Raw genomic sequence first — 27,951 nt, forward strand, 5'->3', positions numbered from 1 at the left:
CTACCCTTCCACTAAAAGATGACATTGTAAATGTGGCAGGGATTGTGAGAAGACTAATTTGCTCTTGATAGATATTAGAAAAGGCCAATGTAGAAGATGAAACTTTAGCTAAGTTTTGAAGGAATCTAGAGATTCTGAACTTTAGACAGTCAAGAGGAAGTTCATTCCAATTATGAGGAACAATCAGTTCAAAGGCAAAGTCAAAAGATAGAATCCTCTTTAAGAAGGCAGTTTAGCTACATTGTTGTGTTCCTGGAGTCCTTAAATTGCATATTCCTTTTAAACGAATAATACTACGTGAACTAGAGATCAGTATAATGGAAAAAGTAAAACATGCACCAAATTATATATAGTGACACTTTTTATGGAAACAAAGGAAAAAAAAAACAAAAGGAATGGCTCATCCATTGAAATAATGGATTCACAATTTGTGATATATGAATATAGTAGATGTTATTGTACCATAAAAACAATGAATAAGAAAACTTGGAAAGAAATACAAATTAATGCTATGAATAGAAAAGAGAACCAATGACTATAATAATGGAAAAGGAAGCAATAGTGAGAAATATCAGAAAACCAATGCAGTATCCAACCTTGATGGGAATCCTTATCATATCAGATTGATAATCTATTCAGAATTAAGCAGATTTTATTTTCTTGTTTGCTTAACTTCTTTGTTACAATGGAGTTCAATTCAGTTAGGGGAATCTTTTAGTTAATCTAGGATGGTGAATGGATGAGATCACCAAGAAAGAGTACAAAGGGAAAAGAGGGCTAAGAGGGAAAAAATGGGAAACATCTATTTTGAGGTATTGGGAAGAGAAATAAAAGCTTGTAAAGGAAAGAGGAAGAAAGTGGTTAGACATTAAGGAAGAGCTAGGAATGCATAGTTAAATGAAAACAAGGAGGGATATCAGGAAAGAGGTTGTTCAAAGTGTTTAAGGAAGAGAAAGATTAAATAAAGGTCTTTAGATAACATTAAAAAGGTTAAAATATAGCTACATGAAAAATACATATTTAAATTGAATTAATGGGAAGTTAATATAGTAATGTGTGCAATAACATGTATGTTATTAATATTTTCTAAGCTCTAATGCAAATCATTATTCTAGACTTTAGGCATACAAAGTGAATTTAAAAATACTATTTCCAATCTTCCATCCTTGCTATTAATTCAAAGATAGGCTACCTTTTCCATTAGCCAAAGCTCTACTCTGATGTCTGATTGCTGCTTGGGGATGACACTATGTGCTTGAACACATAAGCTATGGAGATTTTTACTGTGTTGGAAAGCCTGGAGTAGTGCTAAAAACTTAATAAATGTTAAATAAGTGCTTATTTATTTGAATTTTGTTGAATTAAAAACAATACCTCTTTCCTAAAGGGCTCACTCTGGAAAATATGCTTCTTTGGTTGATTAGACAAAAAATATATCAAAAGGGTTTAGTCTTCATAATGTATAGGAAACTAGCAGAAATATATAACTAAAAACCATTCTCCAATGATGAGTAGATAAGAATTGCAAATTATTAAGAACTATCTGAATTTTTATTAGTAATGAAAATTACTAATATTAATAAATAAGAGGAACAAAATGAAAACAATTCTGTGATTTTACCTTACTTCCAACAAATCAGCAAAGACAAAAAGGCAATAATCAGTTCTACTGGGGGTGTGAAAAGGCAAGAACACTAATGAACAGTTGAAGTTTTAAAATGAATAGTACATTCTGAAAAAAACAATTTGGAATCATGTTAAGAAAATTAATAAAATGTCTATAACATTGAAAATGAAAGCTATCATTAGTAGATATATAACCCAAGGAGATAAATGATGAAAAGAAAGGTTTTATAAACAAAAATATTTATGGCATAATTTAAAGTAAAGCACTGAAAATAAATTTGATGTAAATCATTTGAGAATGACTCCTTAAATTGTATTTTATGAGCTTAGTGGGATAATAGTGATTTGTTAAAAAAAATGAATAATATTGTAAATGCAGAAAAAAATGGGAATAATTATATGAACTGATCTAAGGTGAAATAGGAAAAACCATAGAAATGATATACATGATTATCATGACAATGTAGATGCAAAAAAACCCAAACAATTAAAACTGAATGATATTAAATAATAACGACCAAACTTGGCTCCAAAGAAGTGATATAATTTTATACATTCCTCCCTTTTTCCATCTTTTAAATACAGAACTGGAGGAAATCAAGTATGGAACATTTTGTATAATTGTTGAACTCTTGTTACTGTTTTTGTTCTTTCTTCATTTTCTATTTTTTATAAGGGATGGTTTTCTGGGATAGGGTGGTAAAATTTTAATAAAAATTAGTAAATTTAGATGATATAAAAAGAGATAGTAATATTTTTAATTAATAAAAAAGAAATTATACTTCCTTTTGTACATTACTATTTCCATTAAGGAGGAAAAGTGGAAATCATTGTATTAGCTTTCTATATCTTTTGGCTGCTTGATTAAGTTTTAGTCAATTTGTTCCTATATTTTGGGTGTTGTACAGGAAGAATTTCATTAACAGAATTCTATGCATTGATACATAGTACATTGTAGGGAAAGATGTCTTTACATTGAATATGGTGAGCTCCAGATGAATGCTCTTTATATGAACAGAAATGGAAATAATTAGAGGTGAAACTCATTCTGGTAAAGAATTTTTCTATTGTAAATCATCATATAATAGGGTATCCTTACAATTTAATTACCTGTTTTCACAACAGCCTCATAAATTTTGTTACTGCTAATTTGCCACTGCAATGTAGCAACATAACTAATGCCCCCTGATGGTTATACCATTAAATTGCATGAATTCTTTCCTATGGTAATGATATTTTAAAAAATAGATTTCTGGAAAAATATTTAAAATAAAAGTTATTAACATTGATTAGAGAAATTTTCTCTGAAGGGTTCCTTACCTTTGCATACAGCATATGCCCCCTGACTATTTTAACTAAATTATAACTGCCTATCAATAATAAAACATTTTGATGAACACTGTTCTTCCATGCTTTGGCAGTGACTTATACATTATGCTTATTATATGCTTATATGGGAATTTTAAAATACAAAGGACAGTGGATATATACTCTGAATTATTTGCCCAAATGTTATTAAGTCATGATCAACTCTTCATGAATCTGGGGTTTTCTTGGTGGAGATACTAGAATGGTTTTCCATTGCCTACTCTTGCTTATTTTATAGGTGAAAAAACTGAGGCAGATAGGATTACATAGTTTGAGGTTAATTTGATCAGGTCTTCCTAACTTCAGGACCCATACTCTATCCACTGCACTACCTAGCCTAACTGTACAACATATTTAAATGAGTAGCTTTAGTGTTCTTATAATTAATTTCCAATTTAATGTAGTGCCATTAAAGCATTCTTCATTGTACAAATAAAAAAATGAATGCAAGTTTTGGACTGAGAATTGGTTGATATGTTCATATTCACATTGGAGCTTTACTGAACTTAATCTCTCATGGTAGGCATGTGAAATTGGATATGAATAAAAAAAGAAAAACAAAACAAGTGCAAGATGGTTTGTTGTCCTGGCAGTGAGAATGTTAAAAAGTACTTTCAAATACTGTCGGATAGTTAAAAAAACAACTCGCAAACTTGGAAATAATTCCATCTGGTGAAGCTAAAAGATCCAAATAATAATTCAGAATATTTTATTGCAAAACCTATCCATATTTCTAGGTTGGGGAATATACTGATAATAAATGTTTTTATACAAAGAGCAAGTTAAATTTGCGTATTAGTTAATTTAACTTTTCTTTCTTTTTTTTTAAATTTCTTGTTCATGACAGAAGTTGTCAGATTAGTGGGAGCTATGTGCCTAGATGATGTTGCACTTTATACTTTCAAAAGACCTTACCCTGTCTGGGACTCAGCAACTACAAATTACTGGCTGAAAATTGTCATGAGATTTATGACGGCTACACAACGTCCGTATCTTGTGACCTTTTCAGAGATCTATAATTGGACTAAGTGGGTATTCTCTTTCTGTCCTAATTCTTAGCTATGACAAATGGATAAAGAGATGACAGAACCTTTAAAAGGTCACAGAGATTCTGATGGGAAAAGAGTATGGCAAAAAAAAAAAAAAAAAAAAGCCCAACAAGAAAAGAACAACATTATTCTTGAAATAATCACCAGTCACTAAAGTTTAATCATGAAGAAGGAAAAAAAAACTTTAATTTATTTTTTTATCATTACTCCTTTAGGTAACAAACCTTCACTAAAATCCAACATCCAGTGGTTCTTTGTGGCATGAAGGTCTTATTGAAATTTATTCTAGTGGAGTAGAACTTCCTATAGACTGTCAAATGGGAAAGTTATAGAGTATGCTTCTAGTGATAGATTCTATCTCTATTGTATGAGGAACAACCTATTTAAACTCAAAAAACCCATCTCGTCCCCAGTCATATGGTAATGATGTTCTGTTCTCTTTACAAAATCTCTTGAAGGTTATTTGTTGAGTTGTAGAGAGTTTCCTTGAAGAAAGACATGTTGAATAAAGAAAGACATGCTCACACTATAAAGTCATAGATTCTCTTAGAACTAAAGTATGATAGATTTGTTGAGGATTTCAAAGATTTATTAAGGACGCGTAGAGTAAAGGTTAAGAAAAAATGAGTTTGTAAAATTTTTAAGCTTTTAGAAGATGTCTGCCCATGGTTCCCGCAGGAAGGAACCATTGATGAGAAAAGGTGAAAAAGAGTTGGAGATTGCTTTAATGATTTTTATGTTAACAAAGTAATTCAGGACAATGCCTCTTTCTTAAAAGGTGCCCTTAAGCACACCAATTCTAGGCTCAAATTAGGCTCCCAAAACAATGAAAAGGATTCTGTATGACCCTCCTCCCAAAGCTTCAATGGCTTTTCTTCAGCTTCCCCAAGTGAGAGCCTTTAGCTCTGCTGACTTGAAGAAGGAAGCGGTTCTTTAGCTTCAATCAGGCCTACAGAGGACAACGATTGATTGGGCATTTGGGAGAGTAAGTCTGTCTGAGTGCCTTTTGGCGTACCCATCTGGTTCTGGTTCTGGTTCTGGTTATTCTGGTTCTGTTCTGGGTAAAGTTCTGAAACGGGTATTTTCTGGGACGCTGGAAAATATCCTTTGGGTATGTGTTATATGTTTAATGTTGTAACTGTGTTCTATGTTCTGTGTGATTTGTCTGTTTTGTTGGTTGAAAAATTTTTAAGTACACCGTTGCAACTGTGCTTAGTAAAATGGAGCTCCATGTGTGTCTGTGTTAAAAGTTAGCAAGTTTGTAAAAGATAAGAATTCAGCCTCTGTGTTGCAGGCTTAGAAAATATCAAGAAGTTTGAAAAATCTCTCTCTCTCTCTCTCTGTGTGTGTGTGTGTGTGTGTGTGTGTGTGTGTGTGTGTGTGTTTCTCTGGCTGACTGCAGTAGCCTGAGAAAAAGGGAGAGAAGGGAAGAAATTAAAATAAATAAATAAATAAATGAATAAATATATGAATAAATAAATAAATAAAATAAAATTAAAAAGGGGGATTTGAAAGTTTGGAAAGTTAAAAAAAAATCTAGAAGAGCAGTGTGCTAACATTTAAAGAAAAGAAGTTTAAATGGAATATCTAGGCCTTCTCTGAAGGCACAAAATGGGCTTGGAAGTTCATAGAAGACTCTTTGGATTCTGGAAGGGAAAAAGGGAATTCAAGGTGAAACAAACTTCTCCCCCAGGGCGGAGGTCTTGGAAACAACCCCTAGTCTGTTTGCTGATGTAAAAGCTTTAAGTTTTTAAGAACAATGATTAAGGAATTTGGGAATTGGTTATTTGAAAATCTGCTTGTGATTTTAAAACTTTCAACCTGATGTACTAATTTTGTAAGTAAATGGAATTTAGATATTTTAAACAGACAGGAAAGTTTTTTTCCCCTTGAAACAGAGCCCGGCCCAAAGGAGCGTCTGAGTGTTCAGGTATATAGCTAGGGAGAAAGAGAAAACTGGAAATGGGTAGATTTGGGAAGAAAGTAAATAAAACTGATGGGCTAAATCTTGAAAAGGATCCCTATGTAGGACACTGAGCAGAGAACCTGAGAAGTTTTTTCCTAGGGGACAGGAGTGGGGGAAGGGAGTCCTCTCCTCTCCTCTCTCCCCACAGTGCAGCAAACCGTGATTTAAAGGAACATGCTTACTTTTAGGTTACTTGATTGAATATTTGTTTCTTGATACATAAGTTTTCTTGGTTGAGGAATATGGTCATAAATGTGATCCATTCTTTGGTAAGAATATTTCAGAAAGTTAATTACTATTTTTAAGAAACTTCTTGAATTCTTATAATGGAATTGGGTATTCTGTATAAGTTTAAATTGAATGTATTGGGTCATCCTGAGGTTATTTACAGGGCCTCTGAAAATATTTTGGGAAATGTTTCTGTTATGGACAATAGGCAATTTGGGATATTCTATGTATTGGGCATTTGAAAAGCAAAATAACTTGTGTGTATAACGTTCACTTATGTAACATCTACCTAGATATGATAATTGTTTCAAGTTGTGAACTTAGACAAAATTTCTTCCTGTTATTACTATAAGGTTATAAGTCTTTTAAGATTTATCAGAAATTTGATTAATGAAATTTGTTATTGGAAGTAAAATTTCTCGGACTTATAATTAATTAGTTAATGCTATTTGGGAGTTTTAAAGCTCCACTCTCTTGACAGTTACTGGGACAACTGATTGGAATAAAACTGGGTTAAGGCTATTTTATCCTATATGTGCTAAAGGTTGAGTTTTAACTGCTTATGTTATGTTATACTTTTTCCTCCTGTAACTGATCTCTGTGATCAGAGCAAAGATCAATAGAAACTGTTATTTCACTTATGTCATACCTTGCTATTTTCAGTCTGGTTATATGTAATCATTGTATCGTAAATGCTTGGGCAACTAAGTATTTAGCCTGGTCATCTCTCTGTTACTGGATATTTGTGTTTTGTTTCTTTAAGGTTTCTACATGATGAGAGGACAATTAACAGGGGTCTATAAGACAGCAGCCATTTGCCTGGCCTGTAAAGCAAACTCGCCTCTTCACATAGGAAACAATTTATTTTGGCCTCCATATTTTGCAGCAGTCTGGTGAACTGAGTCTTTCCATCTGAGACTGATCTAAATTGGTCAAATTCAAGATATTGAGCATTGTTTGGAACCTTGATCAGCTTTGATTGTCAGCATGGCACACCCAGTCTGCATGGAATGAGAGCCTCCTATCACTTCACAGCCTGAAGCAGTAGTTTTTAAAATGAGACCATGGACTGGACCCTGCATCTACTGTACTTTGGACTAATATGAGGGACTTTGGGAATGTTTGATGACTGACTGTTGAACCTTGCCTGGATCATCTATCACTCTGTGTTTAAGATTTGGGATGGGATTTGTTAAAACTGTAATTATTGCTGTTATGTTTGAGGGATTTTTAGGAAATGCCACTGTACTAGTCTGTTATGTATAGGGATTTTAATTCACTCTTGGGATTTATATGGGGAATAGTCATTTGATAATTCCTTTCCGTGAAAAAAAAAAGGGGGGGGGGAGGAAGAGATAGAATATTTGGAAAACTGGTAGATTTTTTCAAAATACCTGAAACAATGGGAACCCCCTATCTCACTAGTTCAGATTCAATTTGGATGCTTTAGCTTTAGAATCCCTTATTTTGTTAAAATTGCCCTGGCAGATTCAGTTTTGGGGATTATTTTTTAAGCTTTAGAATTAGTACTTCAGAAGTTCAAAGGATCTTTAATTGGCCTTATTTTACTTTTGTCTTTTGGACCCTGGGCCTTCCAAAATCATTTCCTTTGTAAAATCCCAAGTAGATAGTGCGCTGGCCAAACCCATTCATGTACACTATCACCCCTTGAGACTGGTGATGACCCCCTTGATGCTCATATGAGCAATAGAAATTTTCGACAAACATCGAGACCTGGTTAGCCAATGACAGGTAAGATTCCTCAAGGACTAGCCGACCTAAGCCAGGAAGAGACGTTTCTGTACATCCTTCCTATGACGGGTAAGGCTTTTCCCCATAGGAACAACCTAAGCCAGGCACAGGTCAAGAAATGAAAAATTCTACATTTGATTTTTTTAATATAAATGAAAAAAGGGGGACCTGTGGGGAGCCGGCACTAATCTACAGCCACATAAGGCCAACCTTGAATAGGTTGAATCTCCTAATCACATCATACCAAAGACTTCCTGAATAGGAATCTCCTAATCACATCCTAACTTTGAATAGGCAGATATCTAGGCATCCCCTAATCACATCATAGAGCTTCCTGCCACCAGAAACATTTGAGCAGCTCATCCTTGGGTGGGATACCAACCCTTTGTCTAGGACCCCCACCCTGTACTGTGTTTGTACAACCCTGCCTTCTTTTCTACTGCTATATATATCTGTACTATTGCACCCATTAAAATGAGGCTTGATCAGATGGATTTGTCTTGCCTCCATTTTGGGCATCCCCTCTCTCTTGCCCTTATCTCTTTTCTTCTAGGGTCCACACACTCTGCCTCACAGGCCTAGGCAGTGCTTCATCTAAATAGTAGGTTTGTAATATTATTGATATGTGTACTGCCTCAAAAATGCAGATCACAATCTATCTATATCATCTCATCCTACACTACACTTATCTAAATCCTTTTATAGATTCCCCTCTGGGCATCTACTTAATTCTCTGACATGGGGGGGGGTGAGGTCTTTTTATAATTTTCTTAATACTATGAGTACCAGAGCAACATACATATGATCCATCAGGACCTTTCCCTCTACATGCCCTACTCACCTCCTAGTTGATAATACTCTGTAGTTCTTTTACTTCCATCATGTCTTTCAATGACCGCCTAGAAGAACTACAATTATTTTATTTCTCAAAGATTATAGTATTCCATGATTAATTGTCATATAGCATTATTAGAAGAGTAAGGAGAGGGACCAGACCTGTGATTTATTGGTATGGGGGCAGCCCACCTAAGGAAACTCCAATTAACAATGTAGGTATGCACTTTCTTTGTTGCTTATGCTCTTGGAGATTTGTCTAGAGAACTGAGAATTTAAAAGACTTGGTTGAGTTCTTGTAGATCTTATGTGTTAAAAGCAGGACCTGAAACCAAATTATCCTAGTATTAAGGCCAATCTATTATCCATTACTCCAAGCTTCTACTAGAAAAAAATATGTAATACATGGGCAGCTAGTTGTTGTAGTGGATAGAGCACCAGCCCTGAAGGCAGGAGGACTGGAATTCAAATCTGACCTTAGACAATTAACATTTCCTAGATGTATGAACCCGGGCAAGTCACTTAACCCCAATTGCCTCAGTAAATATAAATATAAATAATATATGTATGTATATATATATAATATAATGCAATATAATATAGTCTATCCTTTTCTTCCTGTTAAATGCTAGGACTGTTGTCTACTTGTTTACAAAAATATTAGATTTCTTCCTACCTTTATAATAATCAGGCAGGTATTACTATTCCTATTTTATGCATGAGGAAACTTCATCAGAAATGGTGGTTTGCCCAAAATGGCACAAGTTAGTGATAGTCAAGACAGAACATAACCATCTGTCTCCTCTCATTTCATTTTCCTGCCTCTATGACTGGTCAGGAAATTACATTTTTAAAGTCTATGAGTAAACTAAAAATTTAACTAAATTGGCATAAAATAAGAAAATATTCTCTAAACGCTTTCATTAATATTTTATACTTGACCATTTTATTTCAAATCAAAAGAATCTCAGAATTTCAGAGCTGAAAGGGATCTCAGAGTTCCTCAATATAAATACCTGACAAGTAGTCTTTAAACTTTGCTTTCTGTAAGGCAAAATCTGTCACCTCTCAAGGCAATCCATTCTACCCTTGTATAAGTTATATGGGACTACTCTAAATAATTGATAGACCAAAGTTCACTTGGACAAAAGAATAAGGTAAGAAAGCAGTTTTTCCAAGACTCAATGCTGTAGTTAAATAGAAAAACTTAGAAAAAGGAGCTACTATATTTGCCACCTTCCAGTATAAACTTCTGAAAATATTGAAATACTGTATTGTAATGATCAGAAACTAAAGGGGAAAAAAAAAGAAAGCACCAAAACTAAACAAATAATGTAAGTGGATCAGACAGAAGTAATATTATTGAGGAAATAAGTTACTGACATCTTGGATAGGCAAATGATATAAAAATATAATAATGTAATTCATAAAACTTCAAAAATGCAAGATAAAGTGGTGAAGAAGACTTCTCTCTTCTCTCCAACTTAGAACAATTGAATTCCATTCAACAAATATTAATTTTGCTACATGAGGAATAGTGAACTAGACACTACTGGAGAGAGAAAATTAATTATCACATGATCCTTACTTTAGTTCAGGGTCTACTAGAGTGATATAATAGATACACAAAATATTTTTACAAAAATAATGCAAGAAAACACTTGAAAGAGGTACAAAAGAGTACTATGTAAAAAGTGGGAAATATTATTACTGTTTGTAGGAATCAGAGAGGGTGTTATAGAGGAGGTAACATTTCATTTAGTGTAAAGAAAGAATAGAATTTCCATAAGAGTATATGTGTGTGTGTGTGTAGATACACACATATAATGAATGTGAACAAATTCTTGTGACATCTTTTTTTTATTCCTCTTGAATACTGACCAGATTTTTAATATAGTCATTTGTGCACATCTTATTTTGCTACTAGTGTCTAATTTTTTGAGGGAAGGAAATGTATTCATTCATGTTGATATCTAAGTCAAGTCAAAAAGCATTTATTAAATTCCTACTAGATAGCAGGAACTGTACTGTTTATTTTTTATAATAGCTTTTAATTTTTTTCAAATACATTCAAAAATAGTTTTCAACATTTCCTTTCAACATGTTCCAATTTTTCTCCCTCCCTCCTTCTGCTTCTCCCTCCCCTAGATAGCAAGCAATCCATTATAAGTTAAACATGTGAAATTCTTCTAAACTTATTTCCATATTATGCTGTGCAAAAAAAAAAATCAGATCAAAAGGGAAAAAAAACACCAGAAAGAAAAAAATCACAAGCAAACAAACAACAAAAAAGTGAAAATACTATGCTATGATCCATATTTAGTCTCTCATAATTTTTCTCTCTGGAGAATACAATTTATTGTATTCAATACAAATATAATACAAATCTATTGTAACAGCCTTGAATCATCTTACTGTTGAAAAGAGCCAGAACATCACTACTGATCACACACTCTCTTGTTGCTGTGTACAATGTTTTCTTGGTTCTACTCACTTTTCTTACTATTTTTTATTTCTAAAAGTGATTTAAAGATACTAATAATCCAACTAAGGACATATATAAATAGAGACATTTAAGAAAAATGACAACAAGTCCACTTACTAAGAAAAGGTGAGATTTATGGAAAAAAAAGCTAAGAAGTATATTTTAAAAAATATATTTAAAGCCATAAAAAAGAAAAAAGACCAGATTAATTCCCTGAGAGAAGAGATAATAATGCAGATTGAAACAAATAGTAGTACTACTCAGCTTTTATATTCTGTCCCTGTTTTTAGGAAGTAGAATAATTTTGAAGAACAGAAAAAATAATATTAAGAGAGAATTGTTTTTCTATTTCTCAAGATACAAAGGTTTTTTTCTGGATTTCCAAGATTTCCAAGATACAAAAAAGAGAACTAAGATTCTGGAATCAGAAAAGTGTCATCCTGGTGAGCTTAATGAATTTGCTTTTGGAATCAAGGCTATACTGCAAGTAATTTCTGAGAAATCATGAAGAATAAGAAAGGTGTTAGATGCCATAACTAGAAAAATAAATATCCATGTTCTAGCAAGAAGAGAATAGCAAATTCTGAAAACTATTAATTGTACTAGAAAGAAATCTGGATTAAATAAAAAGCAGAGGTCCTAAATTCAATGACCAGATTTAAATGTCATTAGGCACACAACTTTAATAAATCACAATGTTCTTTCTGGAGCAGTTGCTTTGTATCAAAAATGTGAAAACTAGACAAGACAATTTCCAAGGTCTTATTAATTTGCTTCTAAGGTAAATTTAATATGGAGCCCTTCCATAATTCTAGAACATAGTTTAATGAAAGAAGATATCCTGAACCTCACACTGAAGGATATCTAGGTTTGGATTTCAATTCTTAATTCTTTTATTCGGTAACCATGGACAAGTCAGTTAACTCTAGCATCAGTAAAAGCACATGTAAGTACTTGCTTGTAGTAGTAAAGTGTTTTTCAAATCATAAAATACCATATAAAACTCAGTTCTTATTATTGCTTATTGAAGCTTAGAAAGGTAGCACAGTGGATAGAACATTGACCCTGGAATCAGTAAGACCTGAATTCAAATTCAGTCTTAGATACTTACTATGTGTCAGTTAGTTACTCTGTTAATTACTGTCTGCTTCCATTTTTCAACTGTAAAGTGAGGGTAATAGTAGCCCCTGCTGCCTAGAATCATTGTGAGCATAGAAAGAGATAATATTTGCTTAATATAATGCCTGACACATAGTAGGTGCTTTGAAAAGACTTGTTTCTTTCTATTCTTCCTAAAATATAGTTTTAAAGCAGTTATAAAGAGGTAAGACAAAATTCCAAAAGATTCATGAAAAAAGCAATATCAACCTAATTTCTTTTTGTGATAATTACCTAGATTGGTAAGTTCAAAGAATGTCATAGATATAATGAATTTTGGTTTTAGTAAAGTGGAATATGAGACTCATGAAGGACTATAGCACAATCACTGTGGAACACAAGTAGTCTTCCTTAAACTCAACAGGATTGTGATATGATTCTGTGTTAATTATCCAGCTAAGAAGCTTGGTTAATTGAGTGCAATATCAAAACTTATCACTAAATGGTACACTACTTAAACCCCCATCTTAGACCTTGTCAGTTATTCTACAGGGTGTGCATGTTTAGCAAACCATTTCTAAGTGGCTATATTATCTGCATTGACCACAAATAAATACTCACCCAGCAAATTCCCTTGATTGTTCCTTTTATATCCTCAAGCATAAAGTAGCTTTAATTAACCATTTACTACACAGGTCCCAATTTAATATAGGTAATAAAATGAATCTGCTTTCTATATCTTGCTCTGGGCCCTGATCCCATACTGGATTCACCATTCTGGGATCATTTCCCAGTGAGGCAGATAGGTAGCAAAGTAAGTAGAAGTGATTTCTTTCATAAGGAGAGAAATGTCAGTTTTTTCATAGATTCTAATGTTTTTATCGTGTATTTTACTGAACATAAAGTAAGCTGAAAAGGAGACTGGATCAAACATTTCTATATGGAAACAATTGCCTTAAACTATCTCTCTCTTAGTCTTTCAATAAATCAGTTAATAAGTATTTATTTATTGCCTATTATATGTCTAGCACTGAGATTATAAAGAAAAGAGTAGAAAAAAAAATCCTTGCTTTTGAGGGCCTTTCATTGTATTGAATGAAACAATGTGTACATATGAGTGTGTACAAAATAAACACAATGTAGCTTGTGGGACTAGCTACTAGTAGTACTAGTGGAATGTACTAAAAATCTGGAGTTTCAAAAAAAGCTTTATGTAGAAGGTGCTACTTCATTTGCATTGTGAATGGAATAAGGGATGCTATGAGGCAGAAATAAAGAGAGAGAAAATTCCAGACCTAAGTGTTGTTAGTACAAAGTCATTTTCTTTCTACATATTTAGGCATGAATAGGGAGAAATCCTCACTCCACCTACCTCTAGTTAGTGGAAAGCCATGAATAGAAATGTTACTTTGAGAAAATCATTTAATCTCTCTGGATATCAGTTTTTTTTAGTTGTAAAAGTAAAGAATTAGATTAGATTGCCTCTAAAGTACCTTCCAGCTTTAGATCTGTAAATCAAAAAGAAAATATTAAAAAAAGAACATTTTTCTCTCTCTTGTGGAATTTATTCAACATTGAGAATGAATCATATGGATCCCAAATGAGAAGGGATGGATAACCATTACCTTATGCTAGCAACATCAGAAACTATTTTTCAAGTCTCAACGCAGAAAATCAGACAACCAAGTCACCAGGCTACAAATGAACTTGAGAAGTCTTTCATTATATCCTTGTGAATAAAACAGAACTTCAGATTGTATGAGAGTACTGTAGCTGGTTGAACAAATCTCGAAGTATATTGATTAACAGACAAATGTCAACAAGAAAAAATATGCTTAGAGTCATGCCATAATGTTCAGACCATTACCTTGTCATAATCAACATATGTATCTAATAAAAGATAGAAGTAGTGAGAATTTTGGATAACCCCACACTATTACTAATTTACTTGTCAGGATCAGGATTTAAAAATATCTTGATGAGTTGGACAATGAAAAAAAATTAATAAAATGAATTTGAATAAGAATCAAAACTGTATTAATATTTTAAATCAATTACAAGTTGATAGTATACATTAAAAAGAAAAAAATTATATACATGCATATATTATACATATATAATTAATCCTGAACATTCCTATGTGACTTCCAGCTTCCAGTGATTTTTATTAGTCACCTTATTTTCACTTTTGAGGTGGCAATCATACCTACTCCTTGCTACCAGCAATAAAAAATAAATAAATGAGATTAAGTTTGTAGATTATCATCTTACCTCTGCTATACTTCTCTACCCTGAGACCCTGAAAAAGCTTAAATGACCCATTTCAAGTTAGTAGTGTCTTTCATTATCTTCAATGCAATCCATTAGCTAAGAAAAATAGAGTTTTGGAGGTGATGTTGAGATCTTCACAGTTCATATAGCATCAACTAAAGTACCAGCAAACTCTCCCTTGGTTTTCTGAGAGTGGTCAAGGTAGAAAACTTTACAGCAGCACAGTATGTACACTCTTACAGTATCATCTGATACAGCAGAAGGTAAGATTCAGGTTAAAAAATTAGCTTAAGAATTTAATGTGCTATGTAGTATTTATGATACTATGGTTTTCATCTGTTATAAAAAGTGAATAGTCTGAAATTAATTTTTTTGAGATATTAATACAAAAGATCACAGGTTGCTAGGAAATTACTAGTGAGAAAAAATGTTTTACATGTTAACAGTTTTATAGGTTATTTTATGGTTATCATTTTAGGAAAAGTACATATTATCAAAATTAATTTTTTTGTTTTGTTATAAAATTATGTGCAGAAAAGTGTATTTTCAACAATCTCTACTGAGAAATTATAGTTTTTGGTGGTGATGGAAATCTAACCTCTTATTTTTCATAAGTCCAATATATAAACATTTGCATTAAAAAAAATTCAAATCATTTCTTAGGAACATTTTCCCTGTGAAAGCCAAGAACTAACTATTCATTTAAAAAGACTTAGTATGATCCTGTTTCTTAAAAAAAAAAGCTTCAGTAAACTTTAAACTTGTTTAGTTTCACAGAAATATTCAGGCAGGGACAAGCCTCATTTAATCTTTTTTATTTTAATTAAATCTTTTTATTTTTCAAAACATATACATAGATAATTCTGCAACATTAGCATTTGCAAAACCTTGTGTTCCAATTTCCACCCCTTTCTTTCACTCCCCTCCCCTAGATGGCAAGTAGTCTAATATATGGTAAACACAATAGAAATACATGTATTCCAACACATTTATATAATTATCTTGCTGTACAAGAAAAATCTAATCAAACAAGAAAAGAAAATGATGAAGAAAATAAAATGCAAGCAAACAACAACAAAAAGAGTGAGAATGCTATGTTGTGAACCACACTCAGTTTCCACAGTCCTTTCTTTGGATGTAAATGGCTCTTTTGATCAAAAGACCATTGGAACTGGTCTGAATCATTTCATTGTTGAAGAGAGCCATGTACATCAGAATTGATCATTGTATAATATTGCTGTTGCCATGTACAATGATCTCCTGGTTCTGCTCATTTTACTTAGCATCAGTTCATGCAAGTCTGTCTAGGACTCTCTGAAATCATCCTTTTTATCGCTTCTAGAATAATAATATTCCACAACATTCATATACCATAACTTATTCAGCCATTCTCCACCTGATGGGCAGTCATTTAGTTTCCAGTTTCTTGCCACTACAAAAAGGGCTGCCAAAAACATTTTTGCATATATGGGCCCTTTTCCCTCCTTTAAGCTCTTTTTGAGATATAAGCCTAGCAGAAACACATCTGAGTCAAAGGGTATGCAGTTTGATAACTTTTTGAGCATAGTTCCAAATTGCTCTCTAGAATGCTTGGATCCATTCACAATTTCATCAACAATGTATTAATGTTCCAGTTTTCCTGCATCCCCTCCAACATCCATCATTATCTTTTCTTGTCATCTTAGCCAATCTGAGAGGTGTGTAGTGGAACCTCAGAGTTGTCTTAATTTGCATTTCTCTGATCAATAATGATCAAAAATAAAAACCTTTTCATATGACCTAGAGATAGTTTCAATTTTTTTCATCTGAAAATTGTCTGTTCATATCCTTTGACCATTTACCAATTGGAGAATTATTAGCCTAATTTAATCCAAAATAGCTTCTGGTTTCATGTTTCAAATCAGAGGGTGAAGAAAGAAATACATGATAGAAGAAAAGCATGCTTTTTCTCTCTTTAAAAATAATTACTAAATGAATTAATTCATTAACTTAAATTTGAATTATTTAAAATATTTTCTTTAAATACATATGTGGAAAAACTGACTAGAAGGTTTTACAAGTAGACAAGATAATTATGATTAACTTGCATAATGTTCTTTAAAGTATAAAAAATTGATTTGCTTTTAAAAGTAATCCTATTAATCCATATTTATTCATATATGCCTCAATATTCTATGTTAATCTGCTACCAGTATTTTCATGTTTAAAATTTTTAGGCTTTCAACTTTGCTTATATTACTATTTTGATCAAAATATGCTTAATATATTTAAAGTTGCTAATGTATTCTTCTCAAATACCTTTTTATTCTAAGTTAGAAGTCTTTCAAAAGAATGAAATTAGAGGTTACAGAAAAGTTTAGTTTCAAAATCTCAAAACAGAGTTTCATTTCAGAGCAGTAACGAGAATATATGCAAATAAAAATAGAAAATGCTCTTTGATTGCATTTAGGTTCAATAGGAGAATAAAGATGTAATATGAAACAGAAAGCTTATAGCAACAAATGACTAATTTTTATAAAATGGCGGCTATATTACCTTGTGGCTAGGAGTTTCAGGCAAAAAGAAAAAAAAATATATAAAAATAAGTGTTTGAATTGGTAAAAGATGATTGTGTTGAGCTTCCATTAATTCTAACCTTTAGGTAATATATTTCAACATCATTTCACAGAGGAAGAAACTGAAGTTCCAAAAAGTTGAGGCTTTTCTCAAGTCATGCAAGTAGCATATTGGAGAACTGCGTTTTGACCCAAGTTCTCCATGATCAAATTCAGCATGATTCAGTATGTCAGTCTGCTTTTAGAGACTTAGCTACTCATTGCAAAACTGCTGCTGTTTTGGTAAAATGATGCAATCTGGTCAAAGTATTAGAGAACAATAAAAAAGGGGAACACCTGTGACTTTTTTTCAGAGATGATCTAGTTTATAGATTTTCTATTCGGTATTTTTTTTTCAGATAACCAAAAGCCATAAGAAAGACTAGAATAAAGATATGGTTATACAAACAGTTATGTTGCTAAATAAAAGTAAAGGGAAGTTTGGAGAAAATAAAATGTTGGTGAGGAAATTTTAGTCATTATGGTGATTTATATGCTATGGGGTCAGGGAAACCTTGATTCATATCCAGTTTTTGACATTTCATTAGCTCTGTGATTCAGAATAAGTCATTTGACAACGCAACTTTAGGCAATTCTTTTAGAATCCAAGGAATATATAGGTCACTAGGGATTGTAATCCAAGACTAGTTTTTACCTGTAGTTCTCTTAACTCAAAGCTCTGTTGATTTTAACTTCAAAAGTGTTTGCTGTTAATATAAGTTAGGGGTTGGTAATGTTCTAGAAATAAGATTTTAGATTATTAAACTCTCACAGTTGAGGATAAGTGAGAGGATGAGCAAAAATACCAGGAATTTTCTCTTCTGTCCAAAGTATCCCCTCCCTAATTCTGGAAATTTAAGATTCTTTTGAATTAGTAAGCTCCTCATTTAAAATATAAATATTCCTCAGAAGAGGAATGTTAACCAGGTTGTTTATTTATGATTTAGTATAAGTTTTGTAAAGGGGAGACATGGCTTAATTCATAGAGGTCCATTTGTTGAGCCAGGAAGCCCTGGGGTCATGTCTTGCCTGTGACACATACTATTGATATGATTCTGAGCCTAGGCAATTACAAATAGGAGTTCTTAATCTGAAGTCTAGTGACTGTGTTCTGTTTAACTGTTTGATGACTGTACTACAAAGTATTTCGTTTGTAATCTTTTATATTTTATTTTGTGCTTTTAAAATATTATGCTGAAGATTCTATATTGATATTACAAAAGGACCCTATCACACAGAGGTGAAAACCTCTTACCAAGATTATATAAATTGCAAAGAAGGTGTTAATCTACATTGATAGAGGGAATGTCCTCTTTTAGGGGGTCCCTTTGTCAGTGAATTAACAGATCAATTCCCTATGATAATAGATTAGCTTTCCTCCCAATAGAAAACTAAGAAGAGCCATATGAATTAGAGAGAATATAGAATTATCATGGGTTAACCTCTGAGTGGAAGTGAAAGGGTACCCAGATGTACTATAAGAGTAACTAAAATATATGGGGAAATAGTGCAAGTCAAATTGTCTTTACTCATCATTTTGTTGATGACTAATAACTGCCATAATGATCACTGAAAAGTCCTATGTAACCTTCAGTATGCTTATTAGGGAGATTATTGATGATGCCTTAAGGTTTAAAGTCAGTCAGAAGTTTTTAGAAAAGGAAAAATTTAATTATAGGATCACAAAAATAAGGTACCCTAGAAGAGTAACTGAGCCCAGCCAGGCAAAAATGACTTTCTGGGAATTCAGACAATTACTAGCTATATGATGCTGGAGAAGTCATTTAATGTCTGTTTGTCTCATTTTCCTCAATTACATAGTAAGTACAATGATAAACCTTTCCTCCCAGGGTTATTTTGAAAATTAAATGGGATATTTTGTAATTTCTAGCATAGAGTATTAACTTAATAAATCTTATTTTCTTCCTTTTTTCCGGAACTAGTCAAAACTGTGTTTTGTTGGCTTTGGATAATCATAGATCCTAGTTTAGCTAGAGAATGATGGAATTTTAGAAATGAATTTAAGTTGAGTACAAATAAATAATAATAATAATAACATATTTGGATAATGTGTTAGGTTTGCAAAATGCTTTGCACACATTATCTTCTTCCATATAACTATTCTGTGAAAAAATATGTTATTAATATATCTGTTTTACAGATTTTGAAACTGGGGTTCAGTGGAATTGTAACTTAAACAGTCTCTGAAGCCTGCTGTGCAATCAAGTCTTCCTGAAACTAAGTCTAGCATTCTATCCTTAAACTATGGCTGCCCCCAGATGCAGCATCTGAGGACGTTTATCCCCCTCATCCAGGGCTATGGAGTTTCTTTATTTAAAGGCCCACAAAACAAAATTTTTGTTTTTACTATAGTCTGGCCCTCCAACAGTCTGAGAGACAGTGAACTGGCCCCCTATTTTAAAAGTTTGAGGACCCTTGAGACATTCTCTCCATGCAGTCTACCAACCAAGCCCCTCATTTCAAAAATGGAGAAATTGAGGTTCAGAGGCGGTTCTGAAGCAGAGCTCGCACATAGTAAATGCAAAGTAGGGTTAGGATCTAGGATTATTTTCACAGTGGCTTTCAAGCAGCATCAAAAAAATTATCTGTCATAAAAGTACATCTTTCTGAATCTTAAACATTTTATCTGTTTTAACTGTACTACATATTAGTTGATAATTTAATGGTTTTTGACTTTTATTTTTGTGAACACACCCCAAATACCTCACATACCTACCCAGTCTGACAGAGGAAAGAGAATCTCCCATCCTTGGAGCTATCTCATTCATGTCTGATAATGATATTGACGCTGGTGATAATACTTAAAGAAAGTACTACTAAATGTTTTCATTAAAAAAATCATTTGCATAAATAAACTGAAAAATAGCAGGAGGGCTTAATCTTCACGTTTCTAATCACAGTTCAAGTCTACTTTTTATTCTTAATTTAAGGGATATGTAAGGATGTGAAAAATGTTATATAACTTAGGTTTCATAGTTGATTATTGAAGTATAACAAAATTATAAGGACTTATTATTCCTTATTTTTTGTTACACTTGACCAAAAAAGGTCTTGAAATGAGATATTTACTAGAATATCATGATTCTGTTTAAATAAAGCTATATCAGTGACATTTGAATATCTTGTATTGAAGCAATTAAAAACAATAGTTAGAAATCAATTTATTTGAAAAAATTTCAATGTATTTTATGGCATTTTTCTCTCCTATAATTATTATGAAAGCTTCTCAAATTATAAATGCCTGAATAAAGCAGTAACACAGAAAAACTAGGGTTGGTTTAATAACCTAAGCTATCAAACTAATTGTGAGTAACTGAAAAAGCTTCAATTCACATCTTATTTGTAAAGTGATTAAGCTTGATTTGCATGGTTTTCTGGTTTGAAAAAAAAAAGTTGGAGCTAAACAAAAATTTTGCAAAATGGAAATAGGAAAGCATATTATACTAAGAAAATATTTCAACATTTAACATTGTGAAAAAAATAAATTTCTATGAGATCAGATGGTCTGTAGATTATTTGAACATTTTGGCGGGTACTATTGAAATGAATTATATGCTGCCATACTTATCACTTATCTCATTTTTTTCTTTAAATTATGTATTAATTATTAATATGTAAGTTCTTACATATAGACATTTAATAGATGGTGAGTCAGAATTATAGAAATATTAGAACTGGAAGGAAACTTAGAGATAATAGTGTCCATGTAATTTCAGATCTAGAAATGTTTAATTTAAGTTTAGACACTTCAGTTCTATTTCTTAGGATAGAGAGCATTTTTGCTCAAAAATTAATCAGGGTTGTCTTAGATCCTTGTTTTGCTGAGAATAGCTAATTCATCCACAGGTGATCATCTTATACATTTCACTTTGCATCAGCTCATGGAAGTCTTTTCAGTTTTTTCTAAGAGCCTAATTTTTAGCACAATAGTATTCCATCACAATTATATACAGTTTATTCAGGTATTCCCTAAGTATGAGGATCACCTCAATTTCCAATTCTTTGACTCCAGAAAAGAGCTGCTTTAAATATTTTTAGGACATATAGTTCCTTTTCCTTTTTTTTTTTTTTTTAATCTCTTTTGGGTGATAAAGCTAGTAATGGTAGTGCTTTATTTAAAGTCATTATTTAAAGGTATTTGGAGGGATTTGGGGGAGAATTCAAGAGAGTCCCTGCCTTTATTCTTTAGTTTTGGCTCTACCTCCCTACTCGTTCTTTTTAAATAAACAAACTAAGACCCAGATAGGTGAAGTGAATTTGCCTAAGATTAAAAAGTTACTAAATGGGAGAGGCAGGTCATGAGAACCAGTGTTTTTTTCACTTCACAACTATTAAAATTCCCATATTTCTCAAGGGAGGATCTAAGGTACAGAGAGCTATAATCACTTTCCCAGTATTATACATAGCACTTAATGGCAAAGTCAAAAATCAAATCTAGTATTCTTACACTCTACTTTAGTATTCTGATAATCAATCAAAACTATTTAAGTGAATTTCTTATGTAGTAATGACTACCCTAGATAAAAGGAAACATAAAAAAGGAGAAAACTCCTGCTCATAAGGAGTTTACTTTCTAATAAGAAAGTAGCAACCAAGAAAGGGAGTTCTGATGTAAGTAGTCATAGATTGTGAGTAAAAGCATAAGACCCTGGATGCTCAAGCCCTTTCCATTAGCAATAACTTTGCTAATTTGATCATTATTTCTAGGAAAAAAAAGAATAAATGGAAAATGTGGTTAGAGTATACATATGACAGAATATATATAAATGGGCTTGTTTTATATGTTCTCTGATTTCCTAATGGAGGGCTAGGTGGGATGCACTCTCTCCAGTGCCTCTTATTTATATTTCAGGTAACAAAAGAATCACAACTTTAGCATTGGCCCATGTAGCCTCGAGTAATATGTACTAATTGATTTCACCAATGGAATCAAAGTTTTTTCCTCAAAGAACCCATTAAATTAGTTGGACTAAACTGAAGAGGGATTATTTTGAGGTAGAATAAGTGTATATCAGACGTGGGATTTGCTAAAAAGGAATATTGATGAAGAATTGTTATTAGTCCTTTATTCTTGCAGAAGGCCATGACATCAGGGAAGTGATGCTATATATACTCCTAATCACCGTAATAATGAGAAAGTTCTAATTAGTTACAAGTATCATCTCAATGTAGGATTTAATTCTAAGTCCCTTATTATGTAACTTTCTTGATTGTCTTTTATGTTTCTTCTGAGTCTTGGAGGCAAATCTAGTGCAAATCTGGCCTTAGACATTTAACACTTACTAGCTGTGTGACCCTGGAAAGTCACTTAACTCTAATTGCCTCAGCAAAAAAACAAAAACAAATAGAAAGTAGAAAACCCCCTACAATAATAAAAGAAATAATCAAGGAAAATTGTCCTGGAGTGATAGATAATGCTGGGAAAGTAGAAATAGAAAAAAATTCACTGATCACTATCTCAAAGAGATCCCTACAAAGAAAACACATAGAAATATAATTGCTAAATTTTGAAACCTCAAGATGAAAGTGAAAATTTTATAAGAAACAAACAAATAAAAATAATTCAATTATTCTGGAGCTACAGTTAGAATTACATAGGATTTATCAATAGCTACAATAAAAGACTGCAGATCCTAGAATATATAGTGATAGTCAAAAGGATTAGCCCTATGGACAAAATTAGCACACCCCAAAAAACTAATGATAATATTGAATTTTTAAAAATGGACATTCAATAAACTCATGGATTTTTGGGACTTTTTCTCAACCAAAGCAGAAGCCAATAGCAAATTTAACATGTAAGAACCAATATCAAAGATTAATTTCAAAGGATACAACATGGACAAATTGTTTATATTTATTCCATGAAAATGTAGACCATGTGTTTAAGATTGACATCAGTAATTGGGTGGTTCAAAAGAAAGATTGGGGTAGAGCTGGGTATGATCTGACTCTATAAAGCAAAATATTTTAGGAAAAAGTAAAAATAGTAATTATGCTATATGAATGAAGTGCAGAGGAAGAATCAACACAGAGGTATTAGAAGGGAGAGAAGGCATAATAGATCTGAAAACTTACTCATATCAGGAATGGGTTAAATAAATATACATACACACATACATTCACACACACATAGCATGAAAAGGATAACACCCTCCAAAATCTATAAAGAAATAAGGGGGAAGGGAATAGGATGAGGTAGAGTATACAAGGGTGTGTGGATTTATAGTAGTGTGGTAAGATCTCTAGATGAATGGGAATGGGATAAAGAGGGAGGGAAAAGATGGGGGAAAAGATAAGGGAGGGATCCATGGGTAGGAGGAAGTTAAAAAATAGCAAGGCAATAGCTATGCCACAGCTAAAACAAAATTATAAAGCAACAGTCATCAAAACCGCTGGCTAAGAAATAAAGTAGTCCATCAATGGAATAGATTAAGTTTGTAAGACACAAGAGTCAATGATTATAGTAATCTAGTGTTTGATAAACCCAAAGACTCCAGCTTCTGGGATAAGAACTTATTATCTGACAAAAATTTCTGGGAAAATTGGAAATTAGTATGGCAGAAAGTAGGCATTGATCCACACCTAACCTCCTATACCAAGATAAGATCAAAATGGGTTCATGATTTAGATTTAAAAGGTGGTACTATAAGCAAATCAGAAGAACAAAGGATGATGTAACTCTCATATCTGTGAAGAAGGATTTTGTGGCCAATGAAGAACTAGAGTATATTATAGAATGCAAAATGAATAATTTTGATTATATTAAGTTAAAATTTTTTTTTGTATAAGCAAAACCAATATAGACAAGATTAGAAAGGAAGCAGTAAACTTGGGGGGGGATTACATTCAAGGGTTCTGATAAAGTCTCTACTTCTAAAATATATAGACAAATGACTCAAATGTATAAGAATACAAGCCAGTCTCCAATAGATAAATGGTTAAAGGATACGAACAGACAATATTCAGATGAAGAAATTAAAACATTTCTAGTCATATGAAAATATGCTCTAAATCACTATCAGAGAAATATAAATTAAGACAACTCTGAGGTATCACTACATACTTCTCAGCCTGGCTAAGATGACAGGAAAAGATAATGATGAATATTAGAGGGGATGTGGGAAAATTGGGACACTAATTATTGTTGGTGGAGTTGTGAACTGATCCAACCATTCTGGAGAGCAATATGGAACTGTGCCCAAAGGGCTATCAAAATGTGCATATCTTTTGATCCAGCAGTGTCTCTAATGGATCTGTATTCCAAAGAGATCCCCCCAAAAGGGAAAAAGACACACATGTGCAAAAATGTTTGTAGTGACTCTTTTTGTAGTGGCAAGGAACTGGAAACTGAATGAATACCCATCAATTGGGAATAGTTGAATAAGTTATGGTATATGAATGTTATGAAATATTATTGTGATTCTATAAGAAGTGGTCAGCAGGGTGATTTCACAAAGGCCTGGAGGGATTTACATACCTGGAGGGATGCTAAGGGAAGTGAATAGAACCAAGAGAACTTTATAGACAGCAACAACAAGATTATGTGATGCTCACTTCTGATGGACATGGGTCTTTTCAACAGCAAAGTGATTCAGGCCAGTTCCAAAGATCTTGTGATGGACAGAGACATCTGTATTCAGAGAGAGGTCTGTGGGGACTGAGTGTGGACTGCAAAATAGTATTTTCACTTTTTTGTTATTATTTGCTTGCATTTTGATTTTTTTTCTCATTTTTTCTTTTCGATTTGATTTTTCTTGTGCAACATGATAATTGTGGAAATATGTATAGAAGAATTGCTTGTTTGACATAGATTAGATTACTTGACATCTAGAAGAGGGGATGGGGGGAAAGGAGGGAAAAATTTGGAGTACAAGGTTTTGTGGGAATGAATGTTGAAAACTGTTTATGCATATGTTTTGAAAAATAAAAAGCTAATAAAAAAGAAAAAAAACAAATAGAAAGGCAAGTTAAGTAGTAGAACTCAAGTAAAAGAGTCAGCAGGGATAGGAAATAAGTGATAAGCACATACTTTATAACAAAGACCAGGAGTAGAGTTTCTTAGAAAAAAATAGTAGGGCTAGTAATGATTGATTGAAAAGTCAAACTTAAAGATTCAATCAAGGGAAAAATCTACATTATATGTCATTCATATTAATACTATTTTAGATGCATGTCGCCCTATATCTGTAAATATCTATTTATATGAGTATGTATGCATGTAGTAGATATGTGTGTATATGTAGAAAATGTATTGGGTGGGTGTTAAATACATTATATATATGTATATGTGTATGTATATATAAAAATATAGCTGTTTTTAACTATAGCTTTCTTGGGAGATATAGGGGGATAAAAGAGGAAAAAAAGAATAAAGTAAAAACTGCATAGCAGAGAACAAAAAAAATAGCTTGACAGGAACAAAAGAAAAGATGGACAGTCATAAATGTAATTTCTTCTATTTTATACACATACATACATATATATATATATATGTATATGCTTTCTTGAAATGGAAATTTATTGTTACATTTTTGAATCCTCCTTGATGTTCTGTTGGACATATGACAATGTTTTGTTTCATTTTTAAAATTTTCCTATTCTGTCTTTCTTTTTCTATTTAGTTTTTTCTTATTTTGTATTTAATTGCAAATAAATAAATATTTTAAAGAAACAAACAGAAGTTTATATTTTATTATAATGTCAAAAAGGGAGCAGTGAAGTTCCTTGAAGAATGGAATGATGACAATATGTGTGCTTTAGGAATATCACTTTGGAAATTTCTTGTAGAATGAAAAGGAGAGAGGAAAGATTTTTAAAAATTAAAAAAAAATTGGCTGAACAAAATAATACATTGAAAATATCTGAAAAGATATGCAATGTTAAACACATGTGGACTGTCTACCTCTTCAGAGGATTGAAGAAAATGTGTCTTCTAATTTTTCTTCCTTGGAGAGACAGTTGTTATGTATAATTTTTAAACATTCACTTTTTTTTCAATCAACAAGTATTATTAAGTACTTATTATGTGACAAACACTGATAAGTGCTAGGAATAATGGGAAAGGAAAATGTGAGATGTCTATTGTTCAACCAATGAACCAATAAACATTTATTAAGCACCTAAGTACCAGGCACTGTGCTAAGCAAAACTGGAATTTAAGAGAGAGATTAAGGCTGGATAGATAAATCTGGAAATCATCTACATAGAAATAATAATTGAATGGTCCTAGTAGCAAGATCTCTGAAAGGATATGAATAAATTGGTAAATTTTGTTGTTTTTTTCCTTAATTGTTTTCTAGAACAATTGAATGAATTTAAAGTTTTACCAGCAGAGAATTATTGTTTCCATCTTCCAAAAGATCAGGAAAGAATGAATGTAGTGGTTTTATTTCTCTTCACATTATTGCAGACATGTATATGTATTTTCTTAGGTCTGTTTACTTCAGTCAGCTCACATCATGACATTTCTTAAATATGGAAAAAAGCATCTATCCAACATCAAAAGTCAGCATTTTATGTAGAATGGGGGACAATTAAGTAAATCAATCAACCCACATCATTTAGCCATTATACCCTCATCGAATGAGAATATCTTTACCGAGATAATTAAGAAAGCAGAAGTTTTCTCATTCCATCAAGTCCTTCCACTGTGCCCTCTAGAATGCCTCTTCCATAGGCAACACAGTTCCCTTGATTTTAAATCTATTGTTGTTCCACTTTTCTATATCAACTAGCTCTTAATGAAATCTGGATTCCCCCTAATGACAGGACTCTCTTTAGTACTCTTTTCTTTACAGGTTATTTCTTGGTTCATTCTCTTCAGCTTACTACCCTAATTAGGGAAGTTGGAATATTCTTTACTCCCCATTGTCACTTCTAGATTCATCCTTTTTCTTCACCATTCAGTAATTTTCTTGGAGATTCATGGTGTTCATATTACATCTATAATCTATATTATATACATCACCGAATCAAAATCTTGGAATTTGTTGTCTATAGATCCACTTCATTCTTGTCACTCTTAATTTCTTAATGGGTTTGATACATGGTTCACAATTTTTCTCTCCTCTTCAACTCCTGCCCTTATAGTAGGGGATTTCAACCTACATATTGATTCTCCCTCAAATCCTTTAACCACTTAGTTCCTCAATCAACTCACTTCATATGAGCTATTTCTATACCATACCTCAGGCACAAAGATGGTCATAACCTTGATTTTGCAATCACCTACAAGCCACCTTTGTAATGTTCTCTGGTTTGATTTTCTTGGGGTCTCTGGGGCAGCCTTCTTTTCAGTCAGAATAATCACCACAAGAATAGCCAGGTGTTAAAGTCCAAATCCTTTATTATCTTCTTCCTGGGACTGGGCAGCTTTCTGGAGAGCCTTTCAGACTAGCCTTGGTCTCAGCAGGGGAAGTGCAGGAGGCCAAGCCAGCCACCAGAAGCCTGACTGAAGGTAAAATGAATTTCTGTCTCCTTGGCTCTGAGAGCTTCTAGTGCGCTTGTCCTCTGTGGCTCTCAGTCCCTGCTTATATGCTCCACACTGATTCTAAACCAATCATTATATCTCTAAGAAATCATTATTTGTTGTAAGATTAAATCAATCATACTGAACCATGCTAAACTAGATAACCATTGTCTCATCAATTCCTTGTT

Source organism: Sarcophilus harrisii, chromosome 1 (genome assembly GCF_902635505.1).
Source record: "Sarcophilus harrisii chromosome 1, mSarHar1.11, whole genome shotgun sequence".
Taxonomy (NCBI): domain Eukaryota; kingdom Metazoa; phylum Chordata; class Mammalia; order Dasyuromorphia; family Dasyuridae; genus Sarcophilus; species Sarcophilus harrisii.